Below are 15,945 nucleotides of genomic sequence, written 5' to 3'. Positions count from 1 at the left end.
TAGATAATTAGTTAATTAAAACAAAATCTCTTTGTTCTTAGGCTAGATAATAAAAAGACAGTCATTACTAGTACTTTTAGTTCCTTTGGGTTGACAATCCGGTCTTGCTAAAACTATACTACTATTCGAGAGGTACACTTGCCTACATCGCGATAATAGTTAGTTTCAAGAACGATTAATTATAAATATTTAAAACCTATCACGAAATCATGCGATCAAGTTTTTGGCGCCGTTGCTAGAGAACTAAGATATTAGGAACGCTAAATTTTTATTACTTTAGCCATTTATTTTTCTTGCAATTTAATTTTTATTTTATTATTATTATTATTTATTAATTTACTTTTTCTTTCTCTTGGCAGGTTTTTACAGTTTATGACTAGAAGAAACCCGTCAGGACCACTACTTTTTGACAAAGAAATCGATCGCACAGTTCGCAGAAACCATAGAGAAATAAGGCGAAACTTAAGATACACAGAGAACAAGCAAAAGGACAATACTCAACCCCCAACCGAAGAGATGGCTAAAAACCAAGACAATCAGCTACCTTCTGCAATTGCGGTTAATCAAAATCCTGCTCTATGCACTATGTATGATTATGCTAAACCTTCTTTAACAGGAACTGAATCAAGCATAGTTGGACCTGCTGTAGGTGCAAATACTTTTGAACTAAAACCTAACACTATTCAAATGATACAACAATTTGTTCAGTTTGATGGTTTGCAGGATGAGGATCCCAACGCTCACTTAGAAAACTTCTGAGAACTATGCGATACATTTAAAATTAATGGTGTTTCTAATGATGCCATTCATCTTCAGTTATTCCCTTTTTCATTGAGGAACAAAGCTAAACAACGGTTGAACTTGTTACCACGACGGTCAATCACTACATAGGAACAAATGATTGAAATAGTTCTATTAAAATATTTTCTGCTGGCTAAAACGGCTAAATTACGTAATGATATCTCTTCATTTGTGCAGATGCACTTAGAAACTCTTTATGATGCATGAGAGAGATACAAAGACTTACTGAGAAGGTGCCCTTACCATAGGTTACCGCTTTCGCTACAGGTTCAAACATTCCATAATGGCCTGAATCCTTCGACTCGACAAATGGTTGATGCAGCTGCTGGCGGAACCATAATAATAAAACACCTGAAGATGCCTATGAGTTTATAGAGGAGATGTCACTGAATAACTATCAGTGGCAAGTCATGATGACTAAGCCAACTAAAATAGTAGGCGTTTATAAGGTCTATTCAGTTACTATGCTGTCAAATCAGGTAGAACTTCTAAATAAAAAGATTGATGGTTTACTTGGTTCTACTCATGTACATCCAGTAATGAGGTGCGAGATGAATGGAGGAGGAGCATGCACAGAGAATCAACTCTTCAGCCCTAGCATCGAGGAGAAACAAGTGCAATATATGGGTAACAATAATTCTCGATCCCAAAATAACCCATATAGTAACACTTACAATGCATGTTGGAGGAACCATCCAAATTTTTCGTGGGGCGGTTAAGGAAATCAAAGACCACAACATCCTCTGGGTTTTCAACAACCACCCTATCAACAGGAAAAGAAGCCGAACCTTGAAGAGATGCTCTCAAAGTTTATGTCGGTGTCAGAAACCCGTTTTCAGAACATCGAGACAGCACTTAAAAATCAACAAGCGTCGATCCAAGGGCTCGAAACTCAGATAGGCCAGCTTTCCAAACTAATCTTTGAACGACCACAATGTAGCTTGCCAAGTAATACTGAACCCAACCCAAGGGAACAACTCAATGCAATTAATATTCAAGATGATGAGGGAGTCGTTGAGCCTGAACCAGAACTAAGGTAAGAAACTGTGGTAAGCAAAGGTCAAGGTGAGGTAGGTTATAATAAAAACAAATCAGTGAATGTTGAATATAAACCTCGTGTGCCATACCCCAACGTGACAAGGAAACACCGCTCAGATGAATAATTTGGTAAATTCCTTAAACTCTTAAAAAAATTACACATTAACTTACCGTTTATTGAAGTGCTATCGCAGATGCCAAACGCAATGAAATTTTTAAAGAAGCTTTTAGCAAATAAGAGGAAGTTGGACGAGGAGTCACATTTGGAGCTGAACGCAATGTGCTCAGCTATTCTGCAAAATAAGTTACCAAATAAATTAAAAGACACAGGGAGTTTTACAATTCCTTGCTTAATTGGTAGTTTAGATGTTAATAATGCATTAGCTGATTTAGGGGCTAGTATTAACGTCATGCCCTACAAAATGTTTAAGCAACTAGGTCTCAGGAAACCCAAAGAGACTAGGATGAGCATTCAATTAGCAGATAAAACTATAAGATTCCCTAGGAGTATTATTGAAGATGTGCTAGTTAAAATCGATAAATTTATATTTCCCATTGACTTCATTGTTCTAGACATAGAGGAGGATAGCAACACTCCTTTAATTCTAGGAAGGCCTTTTTTAGCAACTGCTAAAAAAATTATTAATGTTGGCACAGGTGAACTCACACTCTGTGTGGGAGACGAAACAATCACCCTTTAAGCTTGCAATTCCAACAACACATTGGAAATTGAAGGTGATCGTCTAAATCATTCTACTAAAACTGACAATATGGTTCAACCTTCTTTGCAGGAAATGAGTCTGAAGGAAGTACATGAGCCATTCTCAAGCAATAGTAGAGGACCTATTCATGAAGATCGAAGGCTACAAATCGAGGAGCTAGATGAATGGCGGATGCATTAACCGAGAACACCTGACAAATCGAATCTATGATAGAACAAGCTCAATACCTTTCCAAATCAACTTAAGGTTGGAGATAGAGTCTTATTAGATGCCGCAGATCCCCACATTGTCACTACCACACGAAATGAAGAATTCCCTCTTATGGTACTCAACATTTTCCTATTCGGTACGGTTGAGGTGAGTCATCTCAAGTTCAGCACTTTTAAGGTAAACAACACCCGTCTAAAACCTTATTTTGATGAGAATGATAGTCGGAATGAGGAGTATAAACTCCTCAAACCACCATGATCATTCAATGGAGAGGTAAGTCGAGCTCAGACTATAAATAAGCACTTCTCGGAAGGCAACCCGAGCACTAACTGCATTAACTTCTTTAAAATTTAGTCTTCAACACTTAACTTACTAAAAGAGCTCTTGAATACAGGTTTAGGGTTTAGGGTTTTGGGGTACACGGCCAAGAGCATGGGCCTGCTTAGGGCCGTGTGAAAATAGGGCAACATTTTCCCCAAACACGGGCTACGATAAAATGCCACGGCTGTGAGACATGGCCGTGGTCGAACCTGCCAAAACAACACAGCAGTGCAACATGCCCGTGTGGAAGAACTGTGGGTGAACCTATTAAAATAGCACGGGAGCGTGACACACCCGTGTCTAGCACCCATGGTCGAACTTGTTAGATTCACATGAGCGTGGGTCTACATACACGGGCGTGGGAGAAGCGAACAACACCAGGCACGGCCGTGGGACACGACTGTGTACACCCACAAGCCTAAAGAACACGGGCGTGTAGTAAATGTCAGACGTACCCAAATTCAAAATTCGCGAATCACACGGGATTAAATTGGGGGACACGGGTGTGTTGCCTAGCCGTGTGCCCCAAAATCTATAAATACCCTGCACTATTCATTGTCTTTCGCACTTAAAAACCCTAACCCTAGTAGCTGCAAGTCCACACGGCCTCCCCGCTACGCCCGTGCACTGCTCCCATCTTCATTCTCGATGCCCAATCTCTTCCCTTTAGTGTTTACTTACTTCTTTCTCTTTTATTTCACTGATTTATAATGCTATTTATCATACTAATCTATATTTTTCATGTTATTTTCATCTTTCTATAACACAAATTTCATTTATAGAACAAGTTATCATTTTTTTTTCATGTTCAATTTCTTACTCATTACATGATTTCTCTACTCCATTTAATTAGTTAAAAGTGAATATCCATGGTTAGGATAGTTGAAATAATCATGCCTTTTGTTTTGACATTTCTATTCATTCATATAGTATGTTGCATTCCATTCTTTTCCATTTTTACTTATATCACCATGCTAGTGCCACAAGAGTATGCCATTCAACTTATTGTTTTAAGTTAGTTTTAGTAGTTGTGACCTAAAATTATGATTTTTATTTAAAATTTGTCTTCGTTTTACTTTGACCACTCATCAAGATGACTTGATGATTCTAATCACAGGTACCATATCGTCTTCACGTGGTAAAAAGGCCGTTGTCCCTGCTTTAAAGAAAAGGAAGGGAGCATCATCTTCCTCGGGTCCTACCGTGAAAGTTCGTCACCCTTTCCTGAGGTTCCCCATCGGGCCCCAATAAGAACTATTCCAAATACTCCGGGCTTGACCTTTAATTGCAGGCCGTTGCATCGACTAGGCTGCGGTAGAACAAGTTTAGTTGGCTGAAGCAATTCGGGCCCACCTAACCACCGACGTTTGGGAGCTATTCTTTAGGATCATCGAGCCAACATACCTCGAGATCACGATGGAACTATGCTCAACGTTCCATCTTCAGACCGTAATGACGAACTACGATGATCCCGGCACGGTCCAGTTTCGCCTAGGTGGGTTAGTCCCCTAGCTCAGCGTCCCAGAATTCGGTACGGCCCTGGGTTTATATACGGAGGAATTTAAGGAGGAGAATGACTTACATGCTCTCAACCGCCACATCCATCATTATTCTTCAGGATACTGGGATTCACTAGTACCAGGTGAGGCCACCTACAACCCTAGCCGCTCCAAGGCATCGGCTCTCCCTCCATCTCTGAGGTACCTACACGCCATTTTGGCTCACACGATTACAAGAAAACGAGAGAGCACTGGCATCGTCAACACTCACGATGCCTACTTTTTATGGTGTATGTCGCAAGGGCACGTCATTGACCTTGCCTACTTCATCGCCCTTGTGATTCAGCACCAGATGGAGCGACATAGGAAGGGGGTCATCTCCATTGGCCCCTATGTTACTCGGTTGGCTCGACACTTTGGGCTCCTCAGCACTGCAGCCCAAGCATCATCCTTGACCCTCATTGGCTAGATGTCTCCACAAGGCATCTCGAGCATGCTTAGCATGAGGATGATCGAAAAGCACCGAGGAACCTACCCTCCTCAATATCGTCTCACCCAATTTACTGAGGAGGAGGCCTACGAGGACATTCCTGATGATGTCCCTCCACAACACGAGGACCCACTGATTCAGGCACCACCACCCTCTCGTCCAGTTCATGCGGTGGCTTCATATGCTGACATCTCTGAGTGCCTCACTCGATTCGAGCAGCAGTCTTTTCAATGATTTGACAACATTGATGCTACTCTATAGTAGATTTGTCAGCACCTCCACTTCACATCGCCAGTCCTACCTTGTGAACCATCCAGCGATGAAGATGTTTAAAAACATTTATTTATTATTTTATGTTTTTAATTTTTATTTAAACTACTTTTTATTTTTATTAGATTTTAGAATTTTATTTTTAATTATCAATTTCATTTATTTCTTTATGAGTAATTATTCTTCCTAATATCCCCTAAAAAGTTCCTAATCTTATCACAATTATATAGAGCTCTTAAGCTCATCATCGTATAGGAATTGAAAACTCCACTGGGAGAGGTTCTCCATGACTGCCATGTCCTGATCGACCACGACCATAGCTACCACTAGATATAATATTCTTTTGGCACAGGACTTATGGACTAATGAACCTCTAGCACCGCCTGAGTATCTTCCTCCACTCTCGCACTGATTACTCTCCAAAACTCCAGTTCGAGGAATTCATCATACAAGAAGTTTCACTTCTCTCCTTATCTTATTTTTATATTCTAATATCTATCTTTGTACATTGAGGGAAATGTACATCTTAAGTGTGGAGGGGTATTTATTTCATTATCAGAAAAATACCTGAATGACTGCCTTGTTCTCTTGAAAAGTTCTCATATCGTATTTAGGATAAATTTTGATTGATTTATGACATTCATTGATATATCTTGAATTAAAACATAGGCATTTATGCATTGATTGTTTAAACCTCAAGACATTAGAGAATCAAGCATGATAAGTTAATTTTTAAGAATTTAAAATCTTAGGTTGTTTCCCCAAAGTTTAGGTATTACTTTGAATTCGAATTCAAAAGTTTTAAACATCAAAAAGCTGTAATTTTTGTGAGATTTTTGAGCCTTTTGAGCATCTATTAATTCTTTCATGCTCACTTTTATTATTGCTTTGAGTGCGTCAGTATTGAACTATTATTCTAGAACTTGCTTGATTATGCATGTCGAGACCACACCATTTAATTTGATATGTCAAAATGATTAAGGCACTTAGGATTAACCCACTCATGCCATGAAAAGCCTACCTCCACGATTAATCCCTAGTAAACCTCCTTGAGGCTAACAACCCATTTCTTGTATCACCCTTAATATTAACCCTTAACCCATTATTGTTGAAATTCCCTAAATTAATTTGATCCCCATTTTTTGTCGAGATTGGAATTGAAATAGTTGCTTAGCTAAGTTTTATTCTACTTTGTATTTAACTTGTTCTTAAAAAAAATGTATACATCTTAATGGTAGTAATCTTCTGAGCTAAAGAAGTCAAATTTCATATTCTGAGAAAAGCTCTGTTGTACGCAATTGATGACTAGCTATTTCTCTAGTTAAGTAAATTTTCAACTCAATCCCGTTTCTAACCCTTTCTTTCAGCTTGTGACCACACCCCCTAACCAAGCCTCATTACAACCCTCTAAAGACCTTTTGATTGATGTATCATCTTAAATTATACTGGTGGAGATTTGATTTTCATGCAAGCCTATGGTAATGACTTTTCATTATTGACTATTGAGTGCTTCATTTATTGTCCTTAAACACCTCGAGTGATTTGAGTGAATCTTTAGTGAGGATGTGAAACTCTGTGATATTCTGAATTAAAGGTAATTACTTAGATGAGGGGAGACACCTATGTTTGCATGATTAAATGCTCAACTTGGAATGTTTGAAACTTTTATGTTCTTTTAGTTGAATTCTCAATGTATGATTACCTATGAATTATTTTGAGATATTATCGATAGAAATTATAAGTTGAAAAGAATTTATTTTGATTATGAGTTGAGAATTTTGCTTGAGGACAAGCAAATGCTTAAGTGTGGGGGTATTTGATAAACCATAACTTATACATATTTTTACCCCATGTTTAACGCATTTTATGGATGATTTCCCATTAGAATTGGTGAATTCGATGCTCCTAATGCTTTAATTTCATGTTTTATACTTAGGAGAGCATAGGAGAGTGAAAGGAATGAGAAATTGGTCAAAAACGGAAAAAATGGGCCAAAGTACGAAATCAACACGGCTGGACCTCCTCACACAGGCAGACACACAGTAGTGTCAATTTGGCGTGCTCGAGCACTACTGAAGTAATCGTGACACGGGCATGTCCCAGTATGAGCCCAAGTTGAGTCCAATTTAGAAAAAGCTAATTTTAAGGGCTCTTAGGCATTCCAAAGCCTATAAATACACCCTAGAAGAGGAAGAAAAGGGGGACAGAGAATAGGGAGTAAGGAATTACTCCAAGGAAGCCGATTGATCTATCTTAGAAGTCTGATTCACCATCAAGGCTGAAGATCTCTCCTCAATTTCCCCTTCAGGAGTTTTGGGTTTTCTTTATGTTTTGTATTCTTTACTATTCTGAGATGTTTTCTTATTTAGTTATGAACTCAAACCCTTAAATACCTAAGGGGAATGAAACCTAAAACGAATCTTGTTATTATTTTCTGAATTGTATGATAAATATTTAACTTGTTCTTAATTATGTGTTCTTAATTCTTGTTTTGATATCCCGTGATCTTGATTCAAGATAAGCTCTTATTCAGGAGGAGGAATAGACCACATCGAGAGTACATTTGTCATAATTAAGCGGAGTTGTTTGCGCGCCTAGACATAGGGTGACAAGATTTTGTCTGATTAGGGTGAAACCTAATAAGGGGATCCATAGATCGAGTTAATGCAACCCTAGGGTGTTAATTAGAGAAAGGTCTCAATTATTCAATCTAGGGATTAAACGTTATTAGTCTTGAATAGGGATAATAACATAACTTAGGGATCTCTATGGAACAAGTTAAATGAATAAATCGTCCGATTCAGAGCCAGAATAACAAGTACAGTCTAGGTGGATTATTCCTTAGGTATTGTCTTAATTCAATCAATTTCCCAAAAGCAATTCCCCAATTCCATTCTCTGTGAATTCTTAGTTTAGATAATTAGTTAGTTAAAACAAAACCTTTTTGTTCTTAGGCTAGATAATAAAAAGACAGTCATTACTAGTACTTTTAGTTCCTTTGGGTTCGACAATCTGGTCTTTCTAAAACTATACTACTGTTCAATAGGTACACTTTCCTACATCGCGATAATAGTTAGTTTCAAGAACGATTAATTATAAATATTTAAAACCTATCAGGAAATCATACGATCATATATATATATATATATTATCCATTGAATTATTGAATTCTCGATGGATATTTGATCACGTAGTACACTCTAGGTGTACAATTTCATTATCTGTCAATTCATATATAGTAGCACCTTTTTGGTACATTCTCGAGCCACATATCCTACAGCAGAATTACCAGTCCAGAATAAGTCCTTTATATGATAAAGAATTCCCTATAGAGTCCAATTTGGATTACCAGCCCAGGCTAAATCCAGTCAATTAGGATTACTAGTCCAGGCTACATCATAATTGAAACGTATGCTCGAAAGGCTCATTTCAGGATTACCTATCCGGGTTAAATCCTTTCCATAATGAGATAAATGGATTACTCATACGGGCTAAATCCTTTCTGCAACACGTGCAGGACCCCATTTCACATAAGATATAACCCATCCATCGGAATTCAGTATTCAAATGGATTACAACCCTTTTTCAATAATTTTCGGGCTTATGGACACTTTCACACAATTCAATATTTTTATAGTACACATTCAATTAAAATCAACATATTTACATATTCAATTAAAGTACATGAACTTACTTGTAGAATCCTCGTAAAGTAAATCCGTGTAGCAAGTCACACAATTCATGTAATAATAATTTAACATTAATTCACACAACCTAAAGTACATCACAGATTTCATATATCATTTATCATGTATCATTATTTTCTTGCATTTCATGTAATATTACTTCATACGATATTTCCACATCATATACACCATCCATCAACTTTTTCAATATATTAAACCATACAATTTATGCAATAATAGTAAAGAATTACAATTCAAGCATAACATTGCATTATTATTATCACACGAACTTACCTCAGGTGCAAAAATGACAATTTATCCCAATTTAGTTCATAACCTCGTTCTTTCCCGATCTAAGCCCAAATATCGTTTCTCTTGATCTAACATATCAAATATAATTTATTTAACACACAAATTATTCAAATTGACCCAAAATCATACTTTAGAAAATTTGTATTTTTTCCCCCAAGCTTTCACAAATTTACACTTTGGACCCTAAGCTCGTAAAATGAAATGTGTTCGTTTTCCTTGTACTTTAAGCCTAGCCGAACCATTTTTATAATCATAACAATCCATATTTCTCGTTTACTTGACATATTTACTACCCATTTTACAACTTTTACATTTTAGTCCTTTTTAGGCATTTTCATGCAAAATCACTTGGTAAAAGATGTTGAACATATTAATCTTTCATATTCTTTCATTAAACATCAAAATACTAGCATTTCATACATGGGCCAATTTTTAAACATGAACACTACTTCAAAAAAAGGGTAGAAATGGGTAGATCATGCTACGATGACTTCAAAAATGCAAAGAACATTAATAACGGGGCTTGGGAGCACTTACTATTGCGCTTGGAAGTGACAAAAGCCTAGCCATGGTGTTCCATGAAAGTTTCAGCAATGCTTGAGGAAGATGAACAAGGTTTTTGCTTGATTTTTCCCTTTTTAATCTTTTAATTACCAAATGACAAAAATTCTCTTTTAGTCATTCTTTCTAATTTTACCTATCCAAGCCCATTTTTGTCCAAATTTTTAGGACTTGGTCAAATTACTATTTAAGAACCTTTAACTACTAATCCAATTCAATTTCATACTAAAAGCTTCTAGAACTTATATTTTACAATTATTCAATTTAGTCCCTAAAGTACAATTGGGCACTTTTCACATAAATTTTCTTCATGAAATTTTTTCACAAGAATATAAACATATCATAGACCATAAAATAATCATAAAATAATTATTTCTATTTTAGATTTGTGGTCTCAAAACCACTGTTCCAACTAGGCCCTAATTCGGGATGTTACAATGCCATATTCCATCAAATTTCCTTCTTTCCATTTCATATTCCTCATGTCTCATTAATCATTTTATCCGTTGAACTATTGAATTTTCTGATGGATATTTCCGACAGTACATTCAAAGTATACAATTACATTATCTGTCAATTTATATCTAGTAGTACCTATTAAGGTACACTCTCAAGTCACATAACGTACAACAAAATTACCAGTCTAGGATAAATTTTGTCTGTAATATACACTCTCAGAGCTTTTTCGAGATTACCAGTCCAGCCTAAATCCTTTCAGTGACAAAGAATTCTCTATAGTATTTATTCTGGATTACCAGTCCAGGCTAAATCCAGTCAATTAGGATTACCAGTCCAGACTAAATCCTAATTGAAACATTTACTCTAGAGGATCATTTTGGATTACCCATCTGGGCTAAATCCATTCTGCAACACATGCAGTTTTATCAGGGAAATCATCTTTATCCATCGGAATTCAATATTCACACGGAATTTAACCTTTTTTAATATATTTCCAGCATATACCATATCTTCCATTGTAATTTCCATACGTTTCATATATACAATCTCATATAACATAGCCAATGAAATATAGCATTCAAAACAACACATTTCTATGCTAATTTAAGTTATACGAACTTACCTTAATATTCATTCGTAACTGAAATCTACTAATCTGAAATATTTTCCTTTCCACGATCTAACTCTTTGTTCGATCTCTCTGGATCTATATAATTGAATTTAATCATCAATTTAACACATTTCATACTATATTAAACTCAATTTAAACTCTAGGCAAAATTACCATTTTGCCCCCATACTTCTCATAAATTTCAATTTCATCCCTAGGCTCAGAAAAATGAAATTCTACAATTTAATCCTAATTTCTAGCCAAGCCAAATTTCACATACCATAATAGCAGCCCGTGAATGTCATAAAAATCAGAATTTTATCATGGGTTTTCACCATTTTCTCAATTTAGTCCCTAAATCACGTTTTCATGTAAATTCACTTTGTAAAAGTTGTTTATCTATCAACAACCTTTCATTTTCTACCATAAACTTTTAAATTTTAGAATATTCATCCATGGTAAATTTTATATACTTTGATATCTATTCAAATTAGTTCCCAAAATAGTTAAATTAAACTTTCCCGATCTCAAAAATACAAAAATTACTAAAAACAGGACATGAATTCATACCTTTTTAAGCTTGATTGGTTTCTTCTCTCTCTCCTGGGGTTTCCATGCAAATAGTTAGGGATGAAGATGAATGAAATGTTTTCTTTTTCATTTAAGTTAATTATCATCTAATAAAGTTTCCAGTTTCCAATTTAGTCCTTAACCTTTTCCAATTTTTCCATGGATGGTTCACCAAAAATATCTACATATTTTTCTTCAGTGGTCTAATTACCAAATAAAGACCTCAAGTTTTGAACTCCATAGCTAATTAACCCATATAGATACTAGAATTCAAATTTGACATTTTATGCAATTTAGTCCTTTCTTCAATTTAGCACATAATTGATAAAGAAATTTTCTCATGCAACCTTTCTATCACATTACTAATCATTTTATCTTTTCGGCTTGGATTTGTGGTTACGAAATCACTGTTCCAATTTCACTGAAATTGGGTTGTTACATGAAATGTGGCCACGGGTTACTTATTCTCGAACAAGCAATTTATAATAGTTATTTATTGATAGTGACCATATTAATCATTAAGAGGACATAATGGTGACAATAAGATAAAATATGATTGTATTGAGTGAACGGAGTTAACTCAAAGGAATCAAGGATATCATATGAGGGTAACACAAACATAACGAGGTCATTAGACAAAGTATTTGAATGAATTGCTTCTGTAAAGAGTATATAATAAGGAGTTTTCAATCATAATACTTGTTGTGGACTGAGTCTATGATTAAGTAATTGCGAATTATCGGAAAGATACTTCTGGACACAATTGCAATCACTAGAGCCTAATTGTATATGTCCGCTTGGTCCCTTCGCTAGCTCAAGAAAAGCTCGATCGAACTGCATTTGAATTAGAAAAAAATTCTAAGACTTTGGGAATAATTTAATTGAGTTGATTTATTCGATGTGGAATTAAATTAGGTGGTCGTAAGATTTATTCAATTATAGAATTTGATTAAAGAATTTTCTTGAAAAATTAATTTGGATAATCTAAGTGACTTTTGGAAAAATTAAATTTGATCAAGTAAAATTAAATTAATCAAATTAATTAAAATTAATATGATATTTTTAGAAATTAATATTTTCAAGTCAGACAATCGGCCCAATGGGTAATTGAACTTGAAAATTGGACCTGAAATCGTAAATTGGGCCTGGGAGCAAAAAATCGAGATTGAGAACCAAAAATCAGTCAAACCGGGCATGGTATGTGATATTGGGCTAATGGTCCAACTGGTGGTTAGACTGGACCGATCGGGTTGTCATTGACCCAGACCAAACCGACAGCAATCAAACCGACTCGGGTGCTATAAGGGTGTCGCACTTGCATCATCGACCACTGCAATGCCAATGGCTGTGACGGTGGTGTCCCAGTGGTCAATGGCAATTAGTCTTTAGTGGTTTAGTAGTGGAAGAGTTACATTCCTACTAGGACTTTACCAGAGAATTTGATTTTAGATTAACTATTCCAAAAATAATATTATTTTAATAGTTTAATACTAAATTAAATTAAATACTTATCTTAATAGTAGTTTATTAATTTAATATTAAATTGATTATCTTAATATTAAAATTAATTTATGTTTATCTTGTAGATAAATATTCTATTATTTTAATAATATTTAATATTAAACTTAATCTAATATTTATTTTGATAAATATTGTATTAATTTAATATTAAAGTAATTAAGTTTAATCATAGTTTAACTCTCTAAACTCTCCTATATAAAGTGATCGTGAGAAAATTTTACAAATCAAGTCGTTTTTATCCCTTTTTCCAAATCATATATTCTATTATTAGTCCAAATTCATATAAAAGTTTAATGTAACTGTACCCCAATCTTATAAAACTTTACAGTTCAACTTATACCAAATAGCAAATAAAATCGAAATAAAATTTATTATTCATTTTCTCCTAAACTGTTTGTGACCTCCGCGTGTTGAGCCTATCAACAAAATCCAAAACTGTACCTGAAAGGGGAAAATAGAAGAGGGGGTGAGCTACTCAAGCTTAGTGTGAGATTAAACCAATATACTACAGAAGTGGAAACAGAGAACCAGAAGTAGTTCGGAAACAGAACACACTTACAGATAGATGACAGTTGAGCATAATCACTCAAAACACTTTCAATCATACACGATACGTGCTTTTCAGTCATCTGGGTCAATAAGACACATCCGGTCTTACGTACTATTCAGACATAGTAGCAGTATTAAGTTTCAATTAATACTTTTCAACCTTTTACCAATTCATCCATAATCAATTTCAATTCATAATTTACATCAAGTGATCATTCAATATGCAACCACATCTCATATAATAACAAAATATTATAACATAAATAAAAACGATATATTATTTACATACAAACTTACCTTGGTGCAAAAAATATAATAGTTTTGCAATTTAGTACACAATCTTTTCCTTTCCTCGATCAAAGTCAATTCCATGTCTTTCTTGATCTATAATAACACATTTGAGTTATTCAATGCTCACATTATTCAGATCAGCTCCAAAACATCCTATGGCAAAAATTATAATTTTGCCCTTAAAGTTTCACAAAATAATGATTTTTCCCTTAGGCTCGAAAAATATTTTTTATTCAATTTTCTTGCATTTTAGGCCTAGCCAAACCATTTTTATAACTATAGCAGTCCACAATTTGCACTAAATCACACACTTACACACATTTTACAACTTTTTACAAACTAGTCCTTTTATGCAATTTCATCAAAAATAACTTAGTAAAAGCTGTTTATCACACTCCAAACATTCATATTCTTCCATAAAACATTAAAATACATGCATGTCATCCATGGGTAAATTTTTAAATATAAACCCTAACTCAAAATATTGGTAGAAATAGGTAAACCGAGCTACGAGGATCTAAAAAATGTAAAAAAATTAAAAATGGGTCTAAACGAACATACAATCGAGCTTGGAAGCTTGAAAAACCCTAGCTATGTCTTCATAATGTGAAATTCGGCCAAGGGGTTGAAGATGGACAAAAATTGGCTTTTAATTTTGTTTTTAATTCATTTTAATAACTAAATGACCAAAATACCCTTATTGAAAAACTTTGGAAACATGCCTAACCATGTCCATTTTTGTCCACTAACTTAATCAATGGTCTAATTACCATATAAGGACCTCCAATTTAAAATTTCATAACAATTGGACACCTCTAGCATGTAGAACTCAACTTTTGCACTTTTTACAATTTAGTCTTTTTGACTAAATTGAGTGCCCAAATGTCAAAATTTTCGAACGAAATTTTTACAAAATAATTCTATAAAAATTTAGACTATAAAAATACAATAAAAATACAATTTTCTATGTCAGATTTGTGGTCTCAAACCACTATTTTGACTAGACCCAAAATTAGGTTGTTACACGTTCATTATTTGCATATGAACTTACTAAGCTTATTAGCTTATTCCCTTTATTTTCCCATCTATTATAGGTTAATTTAGCAAGCTCGGGTTGGAGACCACCGGAGATTCCATCACACTACCAAGCTATCACTACAGGTATAGATAAATTCAAGTAGTTTGAGTCTATGGCATGTATAGGGACCTTGTCTTTTGAGTAATTATGGCATTGTTCATGTGGCCAAATGTGTTAGCCTAGAATAGCTTGTGGTCCAATTTGTATAAGGCCATGAGATGTGGCTCATGTTGATTATTGGGTAGTAAACCTAATTGTTTATGTATGCATGTGTCGAAGTCATGGTGATGTGAATGCTTGATGTTGATGGATGATATGATATGGTACGTAAGTATAAAGAATGAATGATGACAAATTGGTATGGCTAAGATCATGGTTTAAATGTGTGAATTGAGAATAGATTAATAATAATATTGATTGGATATGAAATTGGTGTGGAATGCCCTAAGTATGCTTATTAATTTGAGTAAGTGAAATGGTGACATTGCATGGGCATGAATGAGTGTAAAAAATGTGACAATGTTGTGTGCCATGAGATATGTTTAAGTAGGAGAGCATCCAAGGGTGATACACACAGGCGTGTGTCTAGGCCGTGTGTGACACACGGTCAGCCCCATGGGCATGTAGTCTGGTTGTGTGTCCCCTGCACACTAATAAATGTGAAACAGAATGCTTAGTAGTAAACACACGGGTAGAGACATAACCGTGTGTCTCAGCCATGTGAAGGGCACGGCCTTAGGACATGGGCGTGTGTCTTGGCCGTGTGCCCTTAATTTGATGATGACGTAATAAATAGACAGTTACACAGGCTGAGGACACGGGCATGTCCCAGGCCACACGGGGTCTGTGACCACACAGCTTAACCACACGGGCATATGATCCTATTTTGAAGAAATTTTTTCTAAATGTTATGAAAGTTCCAGAAGTTCTCGATTTAGTCCCGACCAATCCCAATGT

The 15,945-nt window shown here is 35.2% G+C and overlaps 1 non-coding gene across 1 annotated transcript; it reads right to left on the bottom strand.

Moving 5' to 3' along the window:
- Nucleotides 1–945: 945 nt before the first annotated feature.
- Nucleotides 946–1,052, bottom strand: LOC128294498 (small nucleolar RNA R71). Its single transcript, XR_008284807.1, has one exon. It is a non-coding gene; the product is annotated as a small nucleolar RNA R71 (small nucleolar RNA).
- Between the last annotated feature and the right edge of the window lie 14,893 nt (nucleotides 1,053–15,945).

Source organism: Gossypium arboreum, chromosome 6, assembly GCF_025698485.1.
Source record: "Gossypium arboreum isolate Shixiya-1 chromosome 6, ASM2569848v2, whole genome shotgun sequence".
Lineage (NCBI taxonomy): Eukaryota > Viridiplantae > Streptophyta > Magnoliopsida > Malvales > Malvaceae > Gossypium > Gossypium arboreum.
Note: the sequence above shows the minus strand (reverse complement) of the source record. Positions and strands in the feature narration are given on the sequence as shown.